We start from the raw sequence: 10027 nt of genomic DNA, 5'->3' as shown, positions 1-10027 counted from the left end.
TTACAAGCGTGAGCCACCGCGCCCGGCCTCTGAGAGTAAGTTTTTAATGATCATGGGGATTGCCTCCTCAATGCCCTCCCCAGGAATACCTCTTGCTTATGCAGAAAAAAAACCTGGAAAATTACTACCTGGGCTTTCAAGAGGCTTTTGCATTGAGTTACTATTGGAACTAAGTACACCACTGAAAATAAAAAAGATTTTATACATTTCTTATTCTAAATAATTAATGGGAAAATCAAAAATTTTAAAAGGACATAGACTAGTATCATGGCTAGCCTTAGAAATTCTCTTGATAGGCCGGGCGCGGTGGCTCATGCTTGTAATCCCAGCACTTTGGGAGGCCGAGGCGGGCGGATCATGAGGTCAGGTGATCGAGACCACGGTGAAACCCCGTCTCTACTGAAAAAAAATACAAAAAATTAGCCGGGCGTGGTGGCGGGCGCCTGTAGTCCCAGCTATTTGGAGAGGCTGAGGCAGGAGAATGGTGTGAACCTGGGAGGCGGAGCTTGCAGTGAGCCGAGATCACGCCACTGCACTCCAGCCTGGGTGACAGAGCGAGACTCCATCTCAAAAAAAAAAAAAAAAAAAAAAAAAAAAGAATTCTCTTGATAAAATTAAAAGAAAAAGTTTTGACCTGAAAGTTAAAATCTTTTGCAAGTTCAAAACTGCCTGCTCTAGATTCCTTCCAGGAAGATCAGTGGAGACCACCTGATATGGTTTGGATGTTTGTCCCCTCCAAGTCTCACCTTGAATGTGATTCTCAGTGTTGGAGGTGGGACCTGCGCGGGTGGTGATTGGATTATAGAAGCAGATCCCTCATGAAGAGTTTAGCACCATTCCCTTGGTGATAAGTGAGTTCTTAGTTCATGCAAGATCTGGTTGTTTAAAAGAGTCTAGGATCTCTCTTCTTTCTCTCTCTCTCTCTCACTCACTCTTGGCATGTGACATGCTGGCTCCCTATCACCGTCTATCATCATTGTAAGTTTCCTGAGGCCTCACCAGAAATAGATGCCAGCAGCATGCTTCCTTTAAATCCCGCAGAGCCATGAGCCAATCAAACCTCTTTTCTTCATAAATGACCCAGCCTCAGGTATTTCTTTACAGCAGTGCAAATACAGGCTAACACACCACCCCATGCCGTAGTACAGTAGCTAAGGTTCTCCCATTTGACTAATGCTGCATGGGTTCAATACCCAGCCAGGGAATTAGTCTTTTCTGGTTTGATATTTGTGTGACTTTTGCCATTTATTGACCCTTTTTCCTTCCATGGGCAGTTTCCGATTTCTCGTCCTGCGTTTTCCTTTCTCTGAGCTATCTCTAGGGTGATTCTGGATCGTGTAAAAATTGTTTGCCACCCCTTTGGAGAAAACTCGTGCACCCATGATTAAGTCATAATTTTGAATTGAGACCCTTAGAAAGATACCTTTGGTAAAGAAACTCAAAAGCCAAAAATATCAGCTGTTGTCCTGGCTAAAATCCGGTAACAGGAGACTTGAAAGAATTGTTTTTTTAAAGAGCTCTGTGGCTAAAAATCAGCTTAATTAAAAGCTGATATTCAGGTGTTCTCTCTCTCTGTCTCTCTATATATAAATATACACACACACACACGTATATATATATACGTGTGTGTGTGTGTGTGTGTGTGTGTATTTAAAAGGCCTTATAGTTTTCTTCCCTTTTTTTGATTCTATTTTTGGGAATTTTTTTTTTCAGATGACTGAAACCTTTTTAAAGAACTCATGTGTTTGGTTTCTATGTTCACTTCCTTTTCTTAAAAATTGTTCTTCAAGTTAGTTTTATTTCACCCTATTCTTCATATACTGTAAATTCTAATAGCCCGAGAACCCTTAAGAAAAACAGAAAAAGGTGCCACAGACTCCTTTTTGGGAGCAACTGCTTTTTTTCCTCAGGGAATCCCAAGTTGTAAATGGACATAGTCCTTTCAGATCTAAAACTGTTCTTTCTGTGTAGTGTTATGTGGTCTTTTTGGGGTACCGGAAATTGCTTTGCATTGTACAAAAATAACCTTGGTGTGTGTAATAGTTAAGTAAGGGATACACTCTTAGAGATGCCTTGTGGTAGTTACTTATAGTGAGTGGTTATTACTCCAAGGTGCTACTTATTTTGTGGCACATTTGGAGGGGAAAAGGTGCTTTTGGGTATTTAAAAGCTATGTAAATACCCCCATTCCCCAGTAAGGGATAAGACTCCTATGGGAGATGTGCTGATCACACAGTGGGCTGATTAGTGTTGAGTTGTCCACCAATCTTGGGAGAATGTTGCTGCAGCGGAGTATATTGTAAAAGCTTTGCACTGTCACATTCCATTGTATTCCTCTCTTTTTGGGGACCCAAGATTCAATGTAAAATGGGATCCTTGATTTTGGGGCATCTGTGTTCTGCCTTCCAGCTTTGCCTACTTGTTGCATATTTAAATATTAAAGGTGCATGCTTTCCTGGCCCTTTCCTTACTGAAAACCAGTTATCTACATAGGGAATAAGTTAAGTTAAAAAGCCAAAATAGAGGCAGAGCCCAGTGGCTCACATCTGTAATCCCAGCACTTTGGGAGGTCAAGGTGGGAGAGTCACATGAAGCCAGGTGTTTGAGACCACCCTGGGCAACATAGTGAGACCCCACCTCTACCAAAAAAATTTAAAAATTAGCTGGGCATGGTGGCATGCCCTGTAGTCTTATAACCAAAATGGAGGCTCAGCTGCTCACTGCCAACAGAGCCCATTTAATAAGAGTGAGATCTGGTATAAAGAAAGTGATATTTTATTCCGAAGCTAGCTTAGGGGAAGAAGTTATAACGCTTCCTGCCTAAGGGTACCACTTTTCTTTTGGATCAGAAAGGAAGCACTTTTAAAGGGGGCTTAGCATTAATGGCACAAGGGGTGGGGGGAAGTGAGCAGGTGAGGGGTTGGCATGTTAGCTTAGTGCCATATCTACCAGGTGATCAAGCTGGTGACTGCTGGTGTCTCCATGGGCAGGCATACTATGGGTTGTAAATTGACTGTTATGTCTCGAGGCAACCTCCTGGTGGGTGAGATTTCCTTTCTGGAGCTCCTAAGCATATAGTTAGGTGAATTTGCTCTGTAGGGAATGTCTGGTGAAGGGGAGGTAAAAGGCTATTAAAATTTAGAAATCTGCATTTCTAAAGGACTAAGTAAAAAGTGGGGAAAGGAGGAAAAAGAAAAGAGAGAGAGAGAAAAAAATAAACTATTGCTTAGGAAAATGGGAGTACTTGGTTACAATTCCCCACTACCAAGTTCCCTTCCATCTCTGTGAAATTGGGGTACTGTATTTATTCTGGCTACTTCCTGCTGAAAGACGGTGTAGTTATTGGGTGTTGGTATGGAATTGATCTGTTTGGATTTGGAAATATTCACGAATACCTGGACTTTACAGATGATATTTGTTGGACCATTATGGTGCAAGGTCTGGAAAGTCTCTGGGGAAAGCCCGTCTTGCATTCCCGTATATATGGAGAGTGCAGCAGCAGTAAACTCCACAACAGAGGGATATGCCTATCCTTGAAATCAGGGCCAATGTTACAGCCAGCTTTTGCTACCAGGATGGTACTGACCTGAGTCAGGACAATAATCATTGGTCTAGTGACAATGTGGAGTCAGACAAAGCTTTGATTTGTTGGTATGTATCTTGCAGGGCTATCTGAGGCATTTCCCAAATTTACTGGGATGTATACACAGCAGTTAGTCTTAATTATCATACAGGTTGCCCACTGCCCATCATAACTGGATATAATGACAGGTTGGCTAAATATGTATTTAACAGGTTACAGGAAGAGCTATGAATACTCATGAACATTGTCACAAGTACTATCTAGTTCTTGAGAATGGATCAGTTTAGTTAAATATCTGCGTCCCATCCAGGAAGTGGCATTGCAGATGGGCTAGGCCTCTACATGTGATGAAGGCAAACAGATTATTAATAAGAGGCATTTCTGTGGAGACAGTAGAAAAACAAAGGTTAACACTGAGCACAATTTATTCAGATGTTAGACTCAAAGCATCTTCAGTTACAGAGGAGGAAGGCTGTGGTAGTCTGACACGTCTTTCTCATCTATATTACAAGGAATGATGTAGTAGTAATTTCATTGATTCCAAGTCAGAAAAATTTGCAAGCAATAATTTGGGGCTTGAAGCTGGGATGGAATTCAGGGTTCAGTCCAAATAGCTGAAAATAAAAACTCACAAACAGTGAACACAACTAGACTCTAACAACAGGTGTACTATGGTTTTTTTCTAAAACATATTTTTTCTCTCTAGTTATTTTTACTAAAGACAAGTCATTGTAGAACCAATTTATTTGCATAATAAATTTCAGTCTTATGTGCGGCCTGAACATTTGCATAAAGTATAGCAAGAATAATTACTTGCCACATAGACTCTTTCTAAAATTGACTTTGCTGGTAGTGTTTGATTCCTTTATTCCATAAGGAATCTCAGATTAGATTTTTAAAGCCTTGAGCCCAGTCATGGATTTATCTGTACCTGCAAATACCTGTACGAGTTGGGGGAATTCCTCTCCTTAAGGCCTCAAGATAATTTGGGGCTCCTGGACCTGTCAGGTGACATTCTTTACTTACCACAGGTGAGGAACTCTATACAAGGACCGTGTAGACAAGGTATGAGGCCAGTTTTCCCAAGGGGCTTTTATTGGCTCTGTAAGTCAACTGTGATTCCTTAAAGCAGTCTGTTTATACCTGAAAGTATGCCACTCTAGTCAAAGCCTTGGTAAAATAACCAGGGTCTCCAATGGTGTCTTGTTACAAAAGAAAAAAGATTCTTACCGAACTTGTGCAAACAACTATACTGCCATAAATTAAGTACACTTACAAATAGTTTTCAAATTCTGAGGAAACCAGGTAGACAGAAAGAAATACCCTCTAAATTTTGCTCTCAAGAGTGTACTTTACCCAGTTGCTAAAAGCTGCAAACAGTACAAAAGATGAAAGGTTTTCTGAACTCTGTAAAACAAAAGAATTAGCAATGTTTCAAACAAAAAGTCCTAAAAAGACTATTTTGGTCTTCCATTAGTTCAGTCTATGTAATTAACTCCTGTCCTGCTTGACATTTATGAACACATTAACTCTCTATGAGAGTCTTGGAAATTTTTTTTTTTTTTTTTTTTTTTTTTTTTGAGACGGAGTCTCGCTCTGTCACCCAGGCTGGAGTGCAGTGGCGCAATCTCGGCTCACTGCTAGCTCCGCCTCCCGGGTTCACGCCATTCTCCTGCCTCAGCCTCTCCGAGTAGCTGGGACTACAGGCACCCACCACCATGCCTGGCTAATTTTTTGTATTTTTAGTAGAGACGGGGTTTCACCGTGGTCTCAATCTCCTGACCTCGTGATCCACCCGCCTCGGCCTCCCAAAGTGCTGGGATTACAAGCGTGAGCCACCGCGCCCGGCCCTGGAAGTTTTTCCCTCTATTCTAATGTCACAATTTTCAAAGTTATCAGAAACCTAGATTCCAGGGCAACTTTCAGAGTCCTATAGCTGATTATAAAACTGCCTATGAAAAGAATCAGAGTGAAATAACAATTGGCAACTGCATACAGAGGGGTTTGAGGCTCCCTTTCCTCTGGGGATTGCCAACTCTCTCCCCCAGCCTAACAAATAACTCCGCTCACCGCCACTCAGGCCTGCAAAGTGAACGCCAGGCCACCGGAGCCTGAAGAGTAGTAGGGCAAGGGGGCTGCTCATGGCAGGATCAGGGGAGGGGCTGCCCAGGCTGAGTGAGGGGCTAAAGTCTCAGAATAGCTATGGTTAAAGTCTGATCACCTTATGGAACAAAACAATTTAACATAACAATTATAATTGTTACTGATAATATATAGACATATCAGAATTATAGGACATAACAGAATTATGGGAATCCTATACAATTTTGGAACACATGCTAATAATATATTTATATGAATATAACCCAAAGAAAGTTTAAACACCATTTTATATTTGGCAATATTCTTCGTATGGTTTTAATATGCCAAATAAGCCAAGTATGTCTCTTTTGGACTTTAGGGCACCTAATATCTAAAAGGGTTAGCCAGGTCAAAGAAAAAGCTTAATTTAGAATTTGACTTTGGAAAGTTTGTCAGATATCAAAGGTTTAAACACTTGCTATTACAAAATAGAATCCCAGGTCACTATAAGTCATTTATTTAGCCAAAATGATATCCCTCCTTCTCAGGATGAAGATATATTCCTATCTTATGAGAACATTGAAGTAACACCCTGGACATTTTCATGTTACTCTCTTTTTTAGTACCTGGTGATTGGCTTTGGTTAGATTTTCTATTTTAACCAATGCTTCTTCCTGTTCTTTCATTTTTAGCTTCTCTTTCAGTTTCTCTGCTTTGAACAGTTAGGTACAGTCATTAAATAGATTTTGTGTCATCTGCATGAAGAGCTTCAGTGTGTTGGATATCAAGCCATGTATTGTCCTGTTCCAATGGGTCTTTGAATTGCAGTACAAGTATGGAAACATGATCAGCAGAATCTTTGCTGTGCTGTTACTGATTAAGCTCATAATGTATTCATTATTCCAGTAACAGAGTGCCTGCTCTGCCACCTGGAAGTGTGAGCCGGAGACACATTTGGCTAGCTGCCAGAAGACAGGCTCCATGATCTTCCAAATTCCAATGGTTCAATTATATCTAAAATTTCTTCTAATTTGTTTAAGAAAATTACTTCTTTTGGACTGTAAGACTCTGGCCCATATTTGAGAAGTGCCATCACCATTGATACAGTGAGGGTGCTATCCTTTTCTAAAAACTGTACTACACAATATGCCAGCTGGGGATGGTAGACACTCAGAGATTTCACTTTGTGCAAAGGTATAGCACCTTGAATAAGAAAATCTTCTTTTAGTGGTAAAACAAATCCATTAATCATATTTCCCAATATATCTAGTAACTCGGCTATGCCATCATGATGCTCTGTTTCATAAATAAACCTATAAAATATATTATTTGTTTTCTGATATAAGCTCTCAAGCCTAAGAATTTCCCATAGATTCTGCAAAGGCTGGTTTTAGGAAAAGCTCTCTCCCAGGCCAGGTATCTGGCTTACACCTGTAATCTCAGCACTTTGGGAGAGTGAGGTGGGTGGATCACTTGAGTCCAAGTGTTCAAGACCAGCCTGAGCAACATGGCGAAACCCCGTCTCTATAAAAAAAAATACAAAAATTAGCTAGGTGTGGTAGCACGTGCCTGTAGTCCCAGTTACTCAGGAGGCTGAGGTGGGAGAATTGCTTTAACCTGGGAAGCGGAGGTTGCAGTCAGTGAACCATAATTGTACCACTGCATTCCAGCCTGGGTGAGAGAGCAAAACTCTGTCTCAAAACAAACAAACAAAAAACTAAACAACAACAAAAAACTTTTCCCTGAGGATCTTCACTGTCAAAGCACTCTAAAAGCTGCAATACAAACTTCTGATCAATATATTTCTTTGCTGTATTAGGTTGGAAATCTGGAGACTCTAAAAATCTATTTTTTTTTTTTTTTTTTTTTTGAGATGGAGTCTCGCTCTGTCGCCCAGGCTGGATTGCAGTGGCGTGATCTCGGCTCACTGCAAGCTCTGCCTCCCTGGTTCACGCCATTCTCCTGCCTCAGCCTCCTGAGTAGCTGGGACTACAGGTGCCCACCACCATGCCCGGCTAATTTTTTGTATTTTTAGTAGAGACAGGGTTTCACCGTGTTAGCCAGGATGGTCTCAATCTCCTGACCTTGTGATCCACCCTCATTGGCCTCCCAAAGTGCTGGGATTACAGGTGTGAGCCACCGTGCCCAGCCTCTAAAAATCTGAAGAAAAATTCATAAACAAGCTGTAAATGGGGCCAGGTTGCTTCTAACATTGGTTTGTTTTTCTCTGGGCCAAATTCAGCTCCTGGACGATAGAAGGTGGTAACGTTTGAAACATGTCAACTTCAAACATATGGACTACTTCTGGGTAAACAGGCTCTGTGATCCTATTCCAATGATGGGTGATAAATTCTTCCATTTCACTTAAAGTAGCTCATTGTTCTTCCTTCCACTTTAGGTCATTTTGTGGATCAGAAGCAAAGTCAAAGAGGACATAACACTGATGTAACTTCCAAATAAAAAGTGTCTCTTGATCAGCAGGAGGAACATCATTTAAAGATGGTAGTGTTTGAAGTTCTTTGTTATTGCCTGTGCTAAACCTTGACGAATTTTGCTGTTTTTGTCTTTCTTCACTATGGGCTGAGAGATTGGTACATTTATTTTAGCAGATACTGTAGATAGGACTGCAACAAGGCTATTTTTTCTGAAAGAAATTTGCTCTGATCTTACTGTGTCTTGTCCTTCTTTTAAACTTTTTCCACTTTTCCCTGCTTTTGGTGATTCTTTTTCTTTTTATTCACGTGCCACCCCCCAAAACCCCGCCCTGTCCCCACCCCCACCGCCACCCCCACCACGCCACCCCACCATTGCCTGCTCCTCGCAGCAGCAGCGCCCCCACCTTGTCATCATGCCTCCCTGGCCACAACCACCACTGCCATCAGGGGACTGAGTCATTCATTGTTCTCCTTCCCCTTTTCTAGGCTCCCAAAGGCTGCGGTAGCTGTGGTGGCAGCTCAGAAATTTTTAAAAAGCAAAAATGTTACTTGTTGATAGAGGGTAAACTCAACTTTCCACACAAGACCCAATAAAGACAGCATGAGGCCAACCCGAATCTGACTTTTCTCTTTCTCCCTTCTCTGTCTTTTTTTTTGGTTGTTTATTTAAAAGGCAAACCAAACAAACAAAAAAAAAACTTTCATTATCTTTTAGTAATTACATGAAAATCTTGTTCAAAAGAGAAAGCCAAATTGCATCTTTGCATTAGTGTACTATTCTTCATAAAAGGCCAGGGGTGGTGGCTCACACCTGTAATCTCAGCACTTTGGGAGGCTGAGGTGTGGATTGCTTGAACCCAGGAGTTCAAGACCAGCCTGGGCAACATGATGAAATAGAAAAAATACAAAAAAAGTAGCGAACCATGGTAGTGCATGCCTGTGGTCCCAGCTACTTGGGAGGCTGAGGTGGGAGGATCACCTAAGCCTGGGTGGTTGAAGTTGCAGTGAGCTGTGATTTCACCACTTCACTTAGCCTAGGCAACAGAGGAAGACCCTGTCTCAAAGAAAAAACAAAGGAGGCCCAGTGGGGTGGCTCATGTCTGTAATCCCAGCACTTTGGGAGATTGAGGTGGGTGGATTTCTTGAGCTCAGGAGTATGAAACCAGTCTGGGCAAACATGGTGAAGTCCCATCTCCACCAAAAAATACGAAAATTAGGTGGGCGTGGTGTATTGTGCCTTTAGTTCCAGCTACTCGGGAGGCTGAGGTGGGAGGATTGCTTGAGCTCAGGAGGTGGAGATTGCAGTGATCCAAGATTGTACCACTGCACTGCATCCTGGGTGACAGAGGGAGACACTGTCAAAAAAAAAAAAAAAAAGCTTCATTAAACCTTATAAACAAATCTATCCAATTTTAATTAGCTGACCATAAGGTAAAATTCCCATAAACCTTTTATAATCCTTTACAATATTTTGTTAAAGAACAAATCAATGCTCCAGGAATACCCTGTTATCCAGACACACGGGCCCAGATTCTGGCCCTGAATTAGGTGTGGCTTTATTTTAATATTGAATTTATAGAAGAATTGAAAAATATCCTTCTAATTTTAGCCAACTTGCTCATACCCACAGAACTTCCTTTATAAGATCAATCTTTCACAATTTACAGCTTGTTTAAACCTTCGGTTTTTCCCCGTTACTCTTTTAGGTTAGGACAATCCTTAAAAACTTCTGAATTAGACAAAATTACATTGGCTGGATACAGTGGCTCACACCTGTAATCCCAGCAATTTGGGAGGCCAAGGTGGGAGGATTGCTTGAGGCTAGGAGTTCGAGACAAGCCTGGGCAACATAGGGAGACCTCATCTCTACAAAAAATTTTAAAAAATTAGCCAGATGTGGTGGCACACGTCTGTAGTCCTAGTTGCA

The 10027-nt window shown here is 41.4% G+C and overlaps 1 pseudogene; it reads right to left on the bottom strand.

Annotated features, from left to right (window-relative positions):
- Window positions 1-6267: 6267 nt before the first annotated feature.
- LOC100582684 lies at window positions 6268-8392 on the bottom strand (annotated as a pseudogene).
- Window positions 8393-10027: the final 1635 nt, after the last annotated feature.

This window comes from Nomascus leucogenys, chromosome 13 (genome assembly GCF_006542625.1).
Source record: "Nomascus leucogenys isolate Asia chromosome 13, Asia_NLE_v1, whole genome shotgun sequence".
NCBI classification, from domain to species: Eukaryota; Metazoa; Chordata; class Mammalia; order Primates; family Hylobatidae; genus Nomascus; species Nomascus leucogenys.
Note: the sequence above shows the minus strand (reverse complement) of the source record. Positions and strands in the feature narration are given on the sequence as shown.